General features: G+C 45.3%; 1 protein-coding gene across 2 annotated transcripts in view; it reads right to left on the reverse strand.

Moving 5' to 3' along the window:
- Positions 1 to 17,744, reverse strand: part of RNF144B (ring finger protein 144B) — a 180,572-nt gene that overhangs the window by 121,162 nt on the left and 41,666 nt on the right. The window contains exon 1 of one of the 2 annotated variants that reach the window (XM_058667608.1): positions 5,618 to 5,711. The exons of the other annotated variant lie outside the window; for it this stretch is intronic. The gene's annotated coding sequence lies outside the window, so the exon portion shown is untranslated. Of the gene's footprint in view, positions 1 to 5,617; positions 5,712 to 17,744 lie in introns of those variants that run through there. 2 annotated transcript variants of the gene reach the window in all.

Here is a 17,744-nt window from a genome sequence, read left to right on the forward strand (position 1 = left end):
CTGCTGCACCATAATACAGATCTGCCTGGCACTTCATTAGTGCACTGCCTATTCAGAATACTACACCAAGAAACACTATAGGAAAACTGGAACTTCCACGAGAATTAACAAAAAAAATACCAGTAATACGACCCTTCATATAAAGAGCTGATTGTGAGATAGCATTATCTCATTAAAATCCTTAAACAAATGTTTATGCGAGAGAGACCAAAAGAAAAAAAAAAAACACTCAAAGATAAAGAGCTCTCATGTACTGGTTCATTCTTTATATACCCTCAACAGCACAAAGCCAGGAAGGATGCGGTCTCCCACATGCACGGCAGGAACCTGATTTCCTGGAGCCATCGCTGTGCCACCCAGGGTCCACATCAGCAGGAGGCTGGAGCCAGTTGCCAGCAGCCGGAGCCAGGAGTAGATCCCAGGCCCTCCCAGGTGAGACAGCATCTTAACCAAACGCCCCATCCAGCACGATAAAAACTACAGCCCCTCAAGATCCATCCAGGTGTTCATCTAATACACGCTACAGTGTCTAACGTGATTGCAATGTTCTTTGTGCTTCCTGTTCTCCTCCTGTAAGGGTTTCATGAAGTCCCCAGGACAACAGACAACCTCCAGGCTTCCTCCTTCCAATACCCAGGTCCTTCCCTCACCTAGCTCCTCAGGTGTAAGTGACATCAGCGCCACCCACTACAAGCACATTCTTTACAACCAGAATTCTCTTATTTTTTCCCATCGCACACACCAGCATCAGTTGCTATACTTTCTACTGCTTTATTTATGCTACCCACACCAGTTCCTTGGAATGCCAGCTCTACAAGGACCGGAATTTTTCCTTATAAACATTTATTTTATTGGACCCGGTGCAATGGCCTAGCAGCTAAAGTCCTCGCCTTGAACGCGCCAGGATCCCATATGGGCGCCGGTTCTAATCCCGGCAGCTCCACTTCCCATCCAGCTCCCTGCTTGTGGCCTGGGAAAGCAGTTGAGGACGGCCCAAGGCCTTGGGACTCTGCACCTCTGTGGGAGACCTGGAGGAGGTTCCTGGATCCTGGCTCTGGATCTGCATAGCATTGGCCATTGCGCTCACTTGGGGAGTGAATCCTTGGACAGAAGATCTTTCTCACTGTCTCTCTTCCTCTCTGTATAACTGACTTTGTAATAAAAATAAATAAATCTTTTTTAAAAAAAAGTTTTTTTATGTTCTTTGAAAGGTTGTACAGAAAGAATGGATTACACAGAGGGAGGGAGAGACTGCCCAATGGCTGCTAATAAAGCTGAGCCTATCCAAAGTCAGGAGCCAAGAGCTTTTTTCTGGATGGGTGTAGGGACCCAAAGACTTGAGCCAACCTCTGTTGCTTTTCCAGGCCATAAGTATGGAGCTAGAACAGAAGTAGAGCAACTGAAAAAAAAAAAAAAAAAAAAAGTTTAAACCTGGGTCTGGCGCAGTAATCTGGCAGCTAAAGCCCTCGCCTTGCACATGCCAGAATCCCATACGGGTGCTGGTTCTAATCCCGGAAGCCCCGCTTCCCATCCAGTTCCCTGCTTGTGTCCTGGGAATGCAGTCAAGGACAGCCCAAAGCCTTCAGACCTTGCACCCGCATGGGAGACCAGGATGAAGTTCCTGGCTCCTGGCTTTAGATCAGCTCAGCTCCGGCTGTTGCAGCCATTTGGAGAGTGAACCAGCAGACGGAGGATCCTTTCCTCCTCTCTATAAATCTGCTTTTCAAATAAAAACAAATGAATCTTTAAAAAAAGTTTTTTTTTAGATGACCCTAGTGCTGTAGCACAGTGAATAAAGCTGTCGCCTGTGACACTGGCATTCCATATAGATGCCAGTTCTTCTCCTGGCTGCTCCATTTCCCATCCAGTTCCCTACTAATGACTGGGTGAAACAGCAAAAGGTGACCCAAGTGTTTGGGCCTCTGCCACCCACACGGGAGACCTGGAAGAAACTCCAGGTTGTTGGCTCTGGCCTGGCCCAGATCTAGCTGTTACAACCATTGGGGAAGTGAACCAGCCGGTGGAAGGCCTCTCTCTGTGTGTCTCTCCCTTTCTCTGTAACTGTGACTTTCAAATAAATAAATCTTTAAAGAAAGAAAGAAAGAAAAAAAAAAAAAAACAGAAATGTAGTAGGGGGGCAGGAGTTGGTGTTAGTGTTGTGACATAGCCGCTAAAACCATCTGTGACATCATCAGCAATCCATAGGTGAAGATAAGTTCAGAGTCAGGCTGCTCCATTTCCCAAACAGCTCCCTGCTAAAAAGCCTGGAAAAGCAACAGAAATGGCCCGAAGTCATTGAGTCGTTATTACCCACTCAGCTTCAGCCTGGCCCTGCCCCGGTCAAGGTCATCAGAGAGTGAACCAGCGCATGGAAGATCTCTCTCTGTCACTGCCTCCAAGTAAACAACAATAAGTCTGAAGCAAGGAAGGAAGAGAGGGAGAGGAAGAAAATCAAAGAGAAAGTCAAATTTGACACAAAGAATGAACTTCAATGTCACTGAAAAATGAATGCCAGGCACTTGAGTCTTGCATTTTTAAGATGTATGAAGCCAATTCATAACCAAAAATTGTTTTCAAATGTGGTGTGGTAGTTTAAGAAGTTTCCTAAAAGGCAGAACAAGTTTTAACATTGCACATTCTATCACAGCGATGCACAATAGCCTTGAGAAGCTATTTGGAAAATTCCAGCAGAAACAAGCATTTATTTAGCTTCACGTTAAGAGCCCATGACTTGCTACGTGACAAGGAGGGGCGGGGAGAGGGGAGAGGCTGTGAAAAATCAAAATTCTCCTATTGCATTTTTTGCCACTTATGAAAGGACTCCTTCCCTTTATCAGGAGTGTACAACCTTCTAGCGACCAGACAACCTTCACTTGAAGGCCACAGTGACTGGCAGATGTCAACAGCCATTCAGTCCTTCTGCTTTGCATTACAAACCAAAGAAGGCCAGGACACAGGAAGTCCGTGCACCTGGTCCAGTGGCCTCATTTGATGGAAAAAAAGAAACTGACATACAAATTAAATGACTTTCCCAGCTTTCATACTCATCCATTAAAAATAGACACCAGAATCGAGAGTTTCCTTGAATGTGGAAATTACTTTTTGAAGAAACAAAATCATTTTCCTCCCTAGTCCAAAGGAATTGAATACACTGGGATGACGGTTTAAATACCTAGCTCTGATCACTTTCTCAGAATCTCTATCCGAGGTTTCCAAAGCTCCTCAATATTTTAATGGGGATTTTTTAATGTGAGAAACAGTAGTGGCCTTCTGTCATTACCATTTTAACGTATTTCATGTGCCTCGTTGTGGGAACCACTGGACTCTATTTATATAAGAGACTCACCCAAAATATTTTCCAATCTTTATTGTGACCATACAATAAAGCCACCCCCACACTGAAGAAGTAAACAAAGCCCCTGCTGCTAGTGAAATACATCATCCCTTTAACCTTCCAATTTCCCTGTGATCTGCATCCCATATACCAGGAGACACGCCAATAAGCCCAAGGGGAGATGAGTTAAGAACAATAAAACAATTTATGTGGAGCAGATTATAAAAACCAACACCAAGATGAAAATCCCCACACATTTGGAGACTATTTCCAACCAAAGGAATTCTTCCACGAACGCCAAGGAAAAGAAGTGCTTTAGCCTTCTAGGCAAAAACTTATACACGAGTGTATTCCCCAAAGTTCATGGAAAAGGGAATTAAAAGCTAAATAGAGTATGGTGCAAACAAATTTGGAAATTCATGATTTTTTTTTTTTTCAAAATAGCTATTTTCCATGAACTATTTGATGCCCACTCTTACAGGACAGAGCCTGGGAAAAAAATCCCTAAGGGTGCTAAATGCTACAATTACACCTACCAGTCAATAGAGCCTTTGGCACACTGGCCATCTGCTCTTCCGTTATTTCAAGCAAGCCTGGCCACTGGAATGATCGTCTCCATTAAGATGAGGAATCTCCCAAGGAGATCAGTCCTTTGCCAAAGATCACCCAGAAAACCCATTGAAAGAGGTAAGATTTATGCCCTGATGTTAAGGCTGAAGCCAGAATTTATATTTTTTAGACTTCTTCATTTGCTATTTAAAAGGCATAGTCAGAAAGAGAGACAGAGAGAAATCTTTCACTTGATGATTCACTTCCTAAATGACCATAACAGCCCAGGCTGAACTTGGTCAAAGCCAAAAGCCTGAAACTTGGGCCGGCATGATAGCCTCACCTTGCACTCACATATACCTTACCAGGTAGGACACAAAGTTACTCCTCACTAAAGCATTGAGGATTTCTCTGCACACCCCTCCTAAAACTGTTCTGCACCTCAACTGTTAACATATGGCTTGTTACAGTTATAAGCCAGTTCAGATTATCCTAAAATCTGCCAGGTTCAGTAAAAATTATGCTTCAACACTATAAACTGCTAAATACTAAAATGAAAAGACACGAGACAGCTGAATAGCACCCTATAGCCATTTTAAGGTGTATAGAAGCTGGTTGTGTATAAACTAAAATTGAGATATCAATGAAGGAGTCATAGGATGTGGTTAAGAACTTGCATTTTCTAACATATTGGTCACTCAATACCATGTCAATTAACTCCATAATGTTGTACATTGTTGTTGATGTTACGTTGGGGCTTTTAATTGATCGGGATGATACTCTGCCGGCTCTACCTTCAGACCAGAGATGTTCTCCCCAACAAGCCGTTGAACTTATCTGGACAATAAGATGCTGGACTCTATGCTTGGTATTTGCTTGCAATGAAAGAATCTTGACTGAATTTGAACTGTAATACTGCAACAAGGTGGAGGAATCCACCATGAGGAGTTGGGGGAATCCCAGAGCCTATGAAACTGTGTCACAAAATGAAATGTAATTAAACCAGAGAGGGTATACCTAAAAAGCTGTTGAACTTGACTGAACAATAAGATGCTGGACTCTATGTTGGTATATGCTTGCAATGAGGGAATCTCAACTGAACTTGAACTGTGGTTATGCAACAAGGTGGAGGAATCCACCATGGCGGGAGGGTTTGGGGAGGGGTGGGGAGAATCCCAGTACCTATGAAACTGTGTCACATAATACAATATAATTAATGAATAAAAATTTTTTTTAAAAAATGAAATGTAATTAATAATTTAAAAAATACTAAGATAAAATAATAGAATAAAAGTGCTACTTAAAAAAAAAAATCCTCACCTTGCATCCGCCAGGATCTCATATGGCCACCGGTTCATGCCCCAGCTGCTCCACTTCCCATCCAGCTCCCTCCCTGCTTGTGATCTGGGAAAGCAGTCAAAGACAGCCCAAAGCCTTGGGACCCTGCACCCTCGTGGCGGACCTACAAGAAGCGCTTGGCTCCTGGTCTTGGATCAGCTCGGCTCCGGCTGTTGTGGCCACTTGGGGAGTGAACCAGCAGATGAGAGGTCTTTCTTTCTGAACCTCCTCTCTGTACATCTGGCTTTTCAATTAAAAAAAAAAAAAAAAGCCTGAATGTCTACCCAGGTCTCCCACGGGGGTGTCAGAGGCAGAACAGAAGTACTTGGGTAACCTCCCACTGCTTTCTCAGCCCTTGAATTGACCCTCTGCTATGGGATGCCACCGCATACTCACCATACTATGATGCTACTTCTTAAAAACAAACTAAAGGACTTCCAGAAATTCTTGGTTGATTTTAAATGATTATTCCAGGACTCTGAACATTTAGTCAGCATACACAAACAGAAATCATGCGCCAGGAAGTTCACACCACATCAGAGTAGTCATGCCCTCACCTTTGATCACACTCGTTCCCACAGTGTCCTTGCTGTCTTGGGGCTGACTGGGCAGACGGGGCTTGTGCCTTCAGATCTGCAGAAGGCAGACGGCCTGGACACCGGGCTGCTCAGTCATCCCAAGGCCATCCAGGGATGCTGAGAATCACGAAGGACCCTCTAGGGCTGGCACAAAGTACTTTCAGGGCTGAAAGCAGCTATACCTTCCTAGGCAGTACAGCAATATAGGAGAAATATCTAACGGTCTATGCTCAGGGGGGCTGGTGCTGTGGCACAGTAGCTTAAGCCATGGTCTGCAGCACCGGCATCCCATGTGGATGCCAGTTTAAGTCCCAGCTGCTTCACTTCCAATCCAGCTTCCTGCTAACATGCCTGGGAAGGCAGCAGAGGATGGCCCAAGTGCCTGGGATCCTGCACCCATGTGAGAGTCCTGAGTGAAGCTCCTCTGTGGGGGCTTCCCAATTCTCCTTTAAGAACAACAGGAAATAGCTCCTTCTGCTGTCCTAGAGCCTGTGAAGGCCTCCTGGGAACAGGACTTCTGGAAGACTGTGGTGCAAGGCCATTTTTGCTGGCTGCAAGTGAGATCTGTTTATGCTCAGGATGAACCTAAATTCTACTTGGGCCACAGGTGTGCCTACGTGTGTACAAAGCAAAGAACAACACAGTGACTCTTGGTGGCCAACCCAACAAAGCCAGAGGAATCTGAACAAAGGGAACTCGTGCCCATGGCAACAATAGCATGGGTCATGCCAAGTTCCGAAGCAACCAGCCAGTGAAGGCCACTGCACACAGAATGTGAGTGAAAACAAATAAATAAAAGTGGATTAAAAAAAAGAATAACAGGAAATAGAAGGTAAATGGGTGTCAATATATTGAAAAGAAAATTAATAACTTGTGTGCTCAAATGAATATATTTTACAAACTTGGCTTTCCAAAGGTTTGGATTCCATTTAAATGTTCCAGAAACTTGCCATTAAATCAAAGCAGAATGTGTTTACCTCACTAAACGTACAAGTCCAAAGAAAGCGGCTGCACATGGTAAAGCTTACTTGCAAACTATTCCTGAAGCATTAACATACTCTGTAAATCTGACTTGCCATAAACCAATTTTGAACACCACCCTTTTCTATATGGCAAAATCATTTTTATTTATACAAATGCCCTGATGAGACTGGACAGAAAAGCAGTATAAAATAGGAGCACTTTCATTTCTTAATTTTTTTTCAAAAGATATACTTACTTTTGCTGGAAAGGCAGCGCTACAGAGAGAAGAGACAGAAAGATCTTCCATCCACTGGATCCTTCCCTCAGTGGCTGCAATGGCCGGAGCTGAGCCAGAGCCTCCTTTGGGTTTTCCATGTGGGTGCAGGAACCCAAGGACTGAGCCACTCACCGCCACCTTTCCAGGCTATAAACAGGGCACTGGGTTGGAAGTGGAGCAGCTGGGACATGAACCAGCGTCCACATCGGATGCCCGTGCTACAGGTGGAGGACTAGGTCACAATGCCACCATGTCAGCCCCAACACTTTCATTTTCACAGAACTTAGACAGTATGATCACATACACACACACACACACTATATATATATATATATATGTTATATATATATATATATAAAGGACCCATATCCTTAATGTATACTTGGAATACTCTGTGAATGATAAGTATAAATTTATTTACCTATATATAATTAAGTCATATTACAATCACTGCATACATGAATTTTAATAAAAATGAAACCTGGAAAAGCTGCAACTCAGTAACTACTAAATCACATTGATGCATTACTGTATTATCTTCATTCTTTCTTCTGTTTTAAAAGAAGCAAGAAGGGCAGGCATTTGATTAGCAATCAAGACACTGTGCAGATACCTGCACCCCACAGCCAACCAGCTGGATCTGAGGCCTGCCTCCAGCTCCCACCTCCAGCCCCCGGCAGTGCAGTCCCAGAGAGGCAGTGGGGATGACTCAACTCATCAGATTCCTGCCACCCATGTGGGAGAGCGGGACCAGTTTTCCAGCTTTCTGTCTCAACCAAGTCGAGGCCTCAGCTGCTGAAAGCGTTTGGGAAGTGAACCAGAAGATGATAGATTTTTCTCTCCACCCTCCCATTTCTGAAATAACTAAAGAATTTTAATAAATCCATTAAAACAGCAAAAGTCTTCAAGAAGTTTTACATTTCTAAAAAAGTAATTCACAATCAACAAAGTCTCTCCTTGTCTCTCAAATAAATACTTTTTTAAAAAGGCTTACTTATGTTTACTGGGAAGGCAGATTTAGAGAGACAAGGAGAGACAGAGAGAGAAAGATCTTCCATCGACTGGTTCACTCCCCACATGGCTAACAGCCAGAGCTGAGCTGATTCGGAGCCTGGAGCTTCTTCCGGGTCTCCCACATGGATGCAGGCACCCAAAGCTTTGGGGCCATCCTCCTCTGCTTTCCCAGGTCACAAGCAGGGAGCTGGATGGGATCCTGGCACACTGAAAGAGAGGACTTTAGCCGCTAGGCTACTGCGCCAGGCCCCAATTTTAAATTTCAAATGGTCCCAAAGAGTAACAAGAGGAGGCAAAGGGAAGGTGGTTTCTCCCCCTGTCCGTTCAAAGCCCTCCCTGCTTATCTCAGGTCCATGGTATAAGCACAGATTATGTGTAGCACCACGGTGGTCAGAGGTGCCAACTCCCCTGGAAATGAGTTTAGCCAATCCACACCTCTTAGGAACTTCCCTTGATGAACACCTGTGGGACCCACCCTTCCAGGAAAACCAGAGGCCCTGATGAACTGTCACCTGGGGAGAGGCTCAGCTGGCAAAGCCCCCAGGGAGTGCCTTCTGCCCAGGCTCCACCCTTCAGGCAGCCCAGCCTAGTGGAACACTGGCAACTCCCCTCTTCAATGCAACCCACACCGAGACCCGAGCCAGAAACCCAGTCCTCAGCTGCCATCTCAGACCCCCATGGTGTTTATTCTTAGGGGGAAAAATAAAAGGCTGGTAGGGTAGAGACAAGCATTTAGCACAGTGGTTAAGGCACCACTTTGCACCCATGTATCTCATATCAGCATCCGTATCTCTTTTCAAATAAAGTCTGATTAATTACAAAAAAAAAGAAAAACAGCGAAAGAGTGAATATGTGGACCATGGATCAGGTTTTTTTTCCATGAGTTCTCAGAATAACCATCCAGTTAGAAACAATATTTGTTTATTTTTTTTGTAAGATTTAGTTGTTTTTATTGGAAAGTCAGATATACAGAGAGAAGGAGAGACAAGGAAGAAAGATCTTCCATCTGCTGGTTCACTCCCCAAGTGGCCACAACGGCTGGAGCTGAGCCAATCCAAAGCCAGGAGCTCCCTACAGGTCTCCCACACAGGTACACATGTCCAACACGTGGGTAGAGACCCAAGGCCTTGGGCCATTCTTGACTGCTTTCCCAGGCCACAAGGAGGGAGCTGGATGGGAAGCGGGGCTGCTGGGATTAGAACCGGAGGCTTACGGGATCCCAGTGCATGCAAGGCAAGGACTTTAACCACTAGCCTATCACGCCGCGGCCCAAAACAATGTTTATTTGAAAAAAGAAAAAATACAAGTAATGCCCATGGACTCATTTGTAGATTACATAACAATGACATTATTAAAACCCAATGGTAGGGCTTGGCAGCGTGGCCTGGTGGCTAAGGTCCTCGCCTTGATCCCATATGGCCGCTGGTTCTAATCCCGGCAGCTCCACTTCCTCTCTATCTCTCCTCCTCTCAGTATATCTGACTTTGTAATAAGAATAAAATAAATCTTTAAAAAAAAAAAAAAAAACCCAATGGTAAACAGAGCAAATTGTTTTCAGCTTAGTCCAGCCAAAGAAGCTTTCGGGGAAGAGGATTTTGTTACTGATATTTGTTCAGAATTATTAACCTACGGTGATATTAAAAGCAGACTCTCAGTTTTATTATTTTTTTTAAAAAGTACCCAGTACAACACTGTGGTGCAACAGGTTAAGCTGCTACTTGAAACGCCATCATTCCATACTGAGCGCCCACCTGGGTCCTGACTGCTCTATTCTGATTCAGCTTCCTACTAATGCATGTGGGAAGGCAGCAGAGCATGACTCACCCACCTGGGACTCCTGCCTCCCACATGGGACATTCAGATGGGGTTTCAGACACCTGGCTTCCGTCTGGGCCAGATCTTGCTGTTACAGTCATTGAGGAACCAAACCTGCATCTACTGCTCTTCTCTCTCTCTCTCTCTCTCTCTCTCTCTCTCTCTCTCTCTCTGGTTTTCAAATAAATAAATCCTTCAAAATAACTAACTGAATAAAAGTATACAGATAACACAACCCACTCTGGATCCACCCAGAGCATATCAACTCCTTCATCCAATCCTTAGTGACTCACAGCAAGTTGAAGAAAAAGAACAGACAGACAGAGAGCTGCAAGTCAATTCTTGGGTAAGACAGGAGGTATAATCTCATTAAAGGAAGAGTGGGGTGGGATTCCAGCCTAGCAGTGCGGACACCCACGTTCCATATCAAGGCGACACCAAACCCTGATCATATAAAGGTGGGACCCAGCTTCCCGTCTGCCTCCCTCAGCCCAAGGCGTTCCTGCCTGTTCTTTCCCGAAAGGAAGTCCCTGAGAGTCATACAGCTGCCCCTATAAGAAGTTATTTGCTTCTCCAACAGATAAAATCTTGTCAGCCAGTACTGTCTGAAAGCATTTGTGTAGGGGAATTCCAAGTCCAGGCAAGCATAGTCCAGACCTAGGGCAAAAGGTACCAACCCCTTACGTAGCCAACTGCAATTGCAGTAAGAGCCTAGCATCCTTGACCAAGCAAAAGAAAGTGATGAGTACAACTGACCAATCAGGATCTCGGACACAAGCTGAACATGCCCATCTCAGGCCCTAATTTCCCACTAATTCCTTGGGAAGCACTGGAGTTGAGCCACAGCTGTCCAGCTCCCTGCTCTGGACTCTGCAACAAACACTTTTTTTTTTACCACTCCCATGTCAGCAATTGGTTTTCTGAACATCAGGCGAGTAAGCCCAGATTGGGAAGTTCAAGAGCAACACCTCCAACAGTTCCTGGCTGTGGCTCCAGGATCCAACTCGCTGCCAGAGCAGGCCCTGAGAGGCCATAGTGATGGATCAAGTGATGGGGTCCCTGCCGTGCAGGTGGGATCTGGACTGAGTTTCCTGACTGATGCTAACTGTGCTGGACATTAAGAAAGAGAACCAGGGCCCAGCACCATAGCCTTAGCAGCTAAAGTCCTCACGTTGAATGCGCTGGGATCCCATATTGGCGCCAGTTCTAAAGCCGGCAGCCCAGCTTCCCATCCGGCTCCTTGCTTGTGGCCTGAGAAAGCAATTGAGGACAGCCCAAAGCTTTGGGACCCTGCACCCGCATGGGAGACCTGGAAGAAGCTCCTGGCTCCTAGCTTCGGAATGGCTCAGCTCCAGCCACTATGGCCGCTTGGGGAGTCTCTCCTCCTCTTTGTATATCTGCCTTTCCAATAAAAATAATAAATAAGTCTTTTTTGTTTTTTTTTTAAAAGATTTATTCATTTTATTACAGCCAGATATACACAGAGGAGGAGAGACAGAGAGGAAGATCTTCCGTCCGATGATTCACTCCCCAAGTGAGCCGCAACGGGCCGATGCATGCCAATCCGAAGCCAGGAGCCAGGAACCTCTTCCGGGTCTCCCACACGGGTGCAGGGTCCCAATGCATTGGGCCGTCCTCCACTGCTTTCCCAGGCCACAAGCAGGGAGCTGGATGGGAAGTGGAGCTGCCGGGATTAGAACTGGCGCCCATATGGGATCCCGGGGCTTTCAAGGCGAGGACTTTAGCCGCTAGGCCACGCCGCCGGGCCCAATAAATAAGTCTTTAAAAAAAATAGAACCAGTAAGTAAGATTACTCTCTGAAAATCTCTCTAATGTGTGTGTATAATAAAAAGCAAGCAAACAAGCTGGTGGTCATACAATAGGTTAAGCCACTGCCTGCAACACTGGCATCCCATATGAGTACAAGTTCAAGTTCTGGCTGCTCCCTTTCTAATCTAGCTCCTGGCTAACACACCTGGGAAAGCAGAGGAAGATGGCCTAAGTCTTTGGGCCCCTGGACCTACACAGGAAACCTGGCAGAAGTTTCTGGCCTCTGGATTCAGCCTGGTCCAGCTACGACCGCTGGGACTATGTGGGGATGAAGAAGCAGATGGAAAAATTTCTCCATCTCTCTCTCTCTAACCTTGCCTTTCAAGTAAATAAATACACCTTTAAAGAATAAATTAAAAACTAAAGGGAGAGAAGAATCTCAACAGACAGAAGAGCATATTTTTAAATTGTGCCTCCCCATCAGGAAAACCAAAGTCTAAGAAAGGAGTCAACATTTCAACTGCAGTAACAGATGTGGCAACCATGTAACAATTTTATATATAACAATGATACTGAACATTTTTTTGCATTTTAAGATATCACTGTTATTTTTGTCTGTCACTATAATCAGAATAGCCTATCAGCTTTTTCCTAAGAAAGATAGCTGGGAACACAAAAGTATCCTAACATCAACACTAGCTACAAGTAGACATGCCCTCTTGCCAGGCTTAAGACAAAACAGTAAATCCGCATGAGCACTCACACACCACAGCATACCAACGACACTGGAACATGACTCCTAAGCTCACATTGGCCCCCATTTCCCTGCAATGCAGAAGACTGAACCACACCACCTTCACGTCCCTGAGAACGGCGAGTCCATCCCTAAAGCCCCGAGGAAACAGACATGTGCTGTCAGCAGAACATCTCTGCCTTGCTTGTCTGTGATGACAGGTCTCTGAATAACCTCAAACCCAAGGGGGAAACCTGAGGTCAAACCAGGACTGGGGGCCTGAAACCCAACCCCTTCTTCAGGAGCAGGTGTTTGATGGCGGGGGACACCTGTATCCCACAGCACAGAGCTCATGTTCCCGTCCCGGCTCCACTCCTAACTGTAGCTTCTTGCTAATGCGCACAAGGAGGAGCGGCAAGGGGTGGTGCAAGTACGTGGATGCCACCCAATGGGACACCTGGAGAGCTTCCAGCCCCTGGCGCAGGCTAGGCGAAGGCCGACCCAGCTGTCACTGGCATGTGGGAGTACAGCAGCAGGCGGAAGATCTCTGTGTCTATCCGTGTATCTCTGACTCTCTGACTTTTTTTTTAAAGATTTATTTATTTTATTACAAAGTCAGATATACAGAGACGAGGAGAGACAGAGAGGAAGATCTTCCGTCCAATGCTTCATTCCCCAAGTGACCACAACGGCCAGTGCTTAGTCGATCCAAAGCCAGGAACCAGGAACCTCTTCCAGGTCTCCCACATGGGTGCAGGGTCCCAAAGCTTTGGGGCGTCCTCGACTGCCTTCCCAGGCCACAAGCAGGGAGCTGGATGGGAAGTGGAGCTGCCGGGATTAGAACCGGCACCCATATGGGATCCCAGCGCATTCAAGGCGAGGACTTTGACCACTAGGCCACGCCGCCGGACCCTCTCTGACTTTCAAATAAACATAAACAAACAAATATGTAGATCAGTTTTTTTTTTTTTTTAAATGTAAGTCTGTAGGGGCCAGCACTGCGACGGCACATCAGGTTAAAATGCTGCCTGTAATAAAAATATATATATATATATATATATATAAAAAATGCTGCCTGTAACACTGACTTCCCATATGGACACTGATTCAAGTCCTGGCCTCTTCATTTCCAATCCAGCTCCCCACTACTGCACCTGAGAAAACAGCAGAAGATGAACAAGTCCTTGGTCCCTTGTACTCACATGGAAGGCTTGGATGAAGCTTTTGGCTCTCGGCTTCAACCTGGCCCAGTCCCAGCTAATAGTAGGTATCTCTCTTTCTTTCTCCTGGTAACTCTGCCTTTCAAATATATAAATAAATATTTTATTTTTTTAAAAAAAAAGTAAGTCTGCAATGTGAAGTGACTCAGACTTACCCCGCAAGGCCCTGTTCTTTATGGAGGTATTAGATTCAGTTCAGTCCAATCCATTTCATTCCAAATGACGGTTACATCTATGCCAGATCCTATGATAGACAGGATGATTCCTGTCTCAAAAATGCTCACTGTGCATAAGAGGAGAGTGCAGGAACCCTAAGCTTAAGGTCACGGCCAAATGGTGGAGAGGACTCAGAGGAAAGAGCCTCGCTGTATGAAGGAGTTGGGGAAGGGAACACACAGCAGACAGAGTTCAAAGGACAGTCAAGAATTCAGCAGGTCGGGGCATGAGGAAGACAGGCACCAGGAAATGCGGAATGACTATTCCTCTCTCTTCACACACGTATGAAAATCAGAAATACACCTGACAATAAATGATCCAACTACCACGGGCCTATGTCAAGCCAGATGGAACAGATGGGCTAGTCCCACAATAGGCCCTAGACATTAGTCATTCTATTTACCTTACAGTTGAAAGCCCTCTAGCCACAGCAATGGCTGAACCAGAGTTTGAATCAGGTTTCTCTCATATCAATTGTTGTTCGGCAAGAAGACAGAACTTAGCCCACCTAAGTTCTACTAGGATGCAACCCAGTACTTCACATGGCCCAACCCCGATCACTTCATAGGTGGTTCCAAAGCTCCCTTCAAGGAAAGCATTCCAGGAGAATGTTCTTTGTCCAATGCCAAGTGGGCTACCCCATCTGATAACACTGGATAACGGAACCTTGGATGGAATTCACCAGTTTCACACACACCTTTGTCCAGAAGAGGGTGGAGAGGAGATAAGGTGGGAAGAACTGACTGAGTTCTTTATCTTCTCTTTATTAAACCCTCCTGCCTTGCTTCCCCCAGCCTGACTCTCAGATTTGTCCAAAGAAGTGACCATCTGGTCTAACAGGCACACTCTCTCTTCGAACCTGACGCCCGTGTTCACCACTCCTCTCTGCCTCATGCCTGAAGTTCTTTTTTAATGGCAAGCCAAGAACCTCTATTTCAGCCATCTCTGCTAACACTTGTGGCGTGAATCACCACCCCAAATCCTTTTGTCTAAGTCACCTCCCTTATCTGTGTGGATATGTCCTGAGATCCCCGAGGGAATACCCAAAACCCTAGAGAGTACCAAACCCTATAATTTATTGCTTTTCCCCGTCTTGATTAAGTAGTCCTCATGCATGTGGCCACAACCTCTGCTAGTCGCACAACAACAAAACTAGCATCCACTTCTTTTTCCTTCTTCACAACTTCACAGACAGAAAACTCACCTTTACCCTAGATTTTAGGAGTCTCAGTATCCTAAATAGGAGGTTGTTCAAGTCCTAGCTATTCTACTTCCTATTAGCTCCCTGCTACTGCACCTGACAAAGCAGCAGAAGATAGCTCAAATATTTGCCACTTAGGAGATATAGAGGAAGCTCCTAGCTCTTGCCTTCAAACCAGCCCAGCTCCGGCATTTAGGTCAGCTGGGGAATGAACCAGTAGATGCAAGATCTCTCTCTCTCTCTCTCCATCACTATGCTCTTCAAGTAAATAAATTTATCTTTAAAAAAAAAAAAAAAAGGAACCAACCTTTAAAAAAGTAAAGAAGGTCTACCGGAACACAAGTACTGTGACAGTGGGATGGATAGCTGATTTGATGGCTAAGAGAGCCACCAAGTAGCGCGTAAGACAAGGATACACCAGGCAGGGCCCCGGCATGGCCTACCAGCTAAAGTCCTCGCCTTGAACGCCCCGGGATCCCATTTGGGCGCCAGTTCTAATCCTGGCTGCTCCACTTCCCATCCAGCTCCCTGCTTGAGGCCTGGGAAAGAAATTGAGGACGGCCCAAAGCTTTGGGACCCTGCACCCGCGTGGGAGACCCGGAAGAGGCTCCTGGTTCCTGGCTTCAGATCGGCGCAGCGCCAGCCGTTGCGGCTCACTTGGGGAGTGAATCATTGGATGAAAGATCTTCCTGTCTGTCTCTCCTCCTCTCTGTATATCTGACTTTGTAATAAAAAAAAAAAAATCTTTAAATAAATAAATAAAAAGGATACTCTAGACAAAGGGAGGATGCAATGAAATGGTGCAAGATGTCACCACGCTACACAGCATAATGTACTACTTAATATTTAAGGACTGATTATTTCTAGAACTTTCCACTTGGCCTTTTCAGGTGAAATCACCAAGGCACCCCACAGATAAGAGGTGCCTTGTTGCTCTACTTCCTCCACTCCTCAAGTTGACAGTTATGCTCTCTCCTTGCACTGCCATGGAACGGGAGCTTTCCCTCTCACAATTGCTCAAGACAGAGCTTCTCCCTTCAGCAATTAAAAACCCCTGAAGCAAACGTTGATTTCGCTGGGAAAGCAGGAACCTTCAGTTTGCAGAACTTGGAGCTATGCTGGAGGTCCTGTGACTCGGGAATTCCTTATACATTTTCTAAGTAGCAAAAGGAAACAAAGCTTGCAGCTGAGATGACTCAAGAATCAACAAAAGGTAATTTAATGCTCCAACTTCATTCCATTGACGGTTCTCCTGATGCACGCACAGTGGCACTAAATGCACCCCATGGACTCAACCCAAAGAAAATGTCTTTCCAAAGCTCAGAGGGCACCCAAATGTGACACCATCTTGTTAAAAATGTCTGTGGGCAGAAGAGAAAATGGGCAGGGAAGCAGTGGGGAGAAAAGACAAAGTCCGTATGAGAAACAAAGACCCAAAGACGGGGAACCCCAGCCTGCCAACCTCTTCCTGCAGGACTGGTTGAGACTCATTCCTGGTTCCCTGGTTCCCGGGTCCTGGCTCTCTGCAGCATTCATAAAGCAAATAGCCCACGGTGGCCCATGACTCCCCAACAGCAGGAACAGCTAACTCCCACGTCTCTGACCGCGGCACCATTTTCTCTGGTATTCTAAGGCAACTGTGTCAAATAAGGGTCGGAGAGGAAGAAAAAAAAAATGCCTAAGCATTTTTAAAAGTTCAGAATGGTCCAAATGATGGGTTTGAACACACCAGGAGAAGAAAGTTTGCTTTGTTTTCAACATCTGATTTTAAACTCGATCGGCTGAAAGTGCTGCGAGGTTGAACAGTGTTCATGACAGCAATGTACGCAGTGTGGTAAGCAGGGCACAGAAGCAGTCCATGTGAAGGCAGACACTGAAACAGCTTCTCCACGGTCTCCACCGCATTGGCTTTTCTCTTCAGTAACAGAACGAGGAAACACAAACACAGGGACATGCTTAACGTGCCATGTGACAGCGAATCACCTTAAAATTATATGCCTTGTGCAGTATGTGTCTCACAACGCCTTCTCAAATACATTTATTTTAGGGAAAAAAGGGGCAATTGGTCCTTCACCTGTCACACTCCATGTACCTCTTTACACTGAAGTACTTTTCACACACCTAGAGGAACCAATGGCACCCAGACTATCAGTCACAACGTCTTCACCCTCAACACTGCCATAAGAATCATTCTTTCTGGAATGTCTTGATTTTTGATTTAAAAAAAAAAAAGTTTCCCAGCAAGTCTATCTCATTGAATATTTTTAAAGCCACACTGAATCTTGCTACTATTTTCAATTAATTTTTTAAGGCTGAAATAATAATCTCAAAGTTTACTGAAAAACAGGGAGCTCAAACGCACACATGACAACAGCCTTTTTAATCAATCACACCATGCCAGGGGAGATATGAGAAACAACCTCAGCATGAAGCCCGTGAACCTGAATTTAGAATATCTCAGCTACTCAAGCCAACCATTAGATAGCACTGGCATCACAGTTTCTAAATAGAACAAGGATACTTTCAAGTGACGTGTTTTCCTCTTTCGCATTAAAGTTGAAACACAAAAAGCAGTGTCAGTAATCAGAGTGCCTGGTGAACCTAACTTTAAGAGAACAAGCAACTGACTTGTTTTTTCAGGGTTGGTGAAAGAAAGCCAGGTCCGGTGACGCATATTTAATCACCCACGGAAGTGATTAAAGTAAAAAGATTCCATTGGCACATTAAGTATTAAAT

Source organism: Ochotona princeps, chromosome 1 (genome assembly GCF_030435755.1).
Source record: "Ochotona princeps isolate mOchPri1 chromosome 1, mOchPri1.hap1, whole genome shotgun sequence".
NCBI classification, from domain to species: Eukaryota; Metazoa; Chordata; class Mammalia; order Lagomorpha; family Ochotonidae; genus Ochotona; species Ochotona princeps.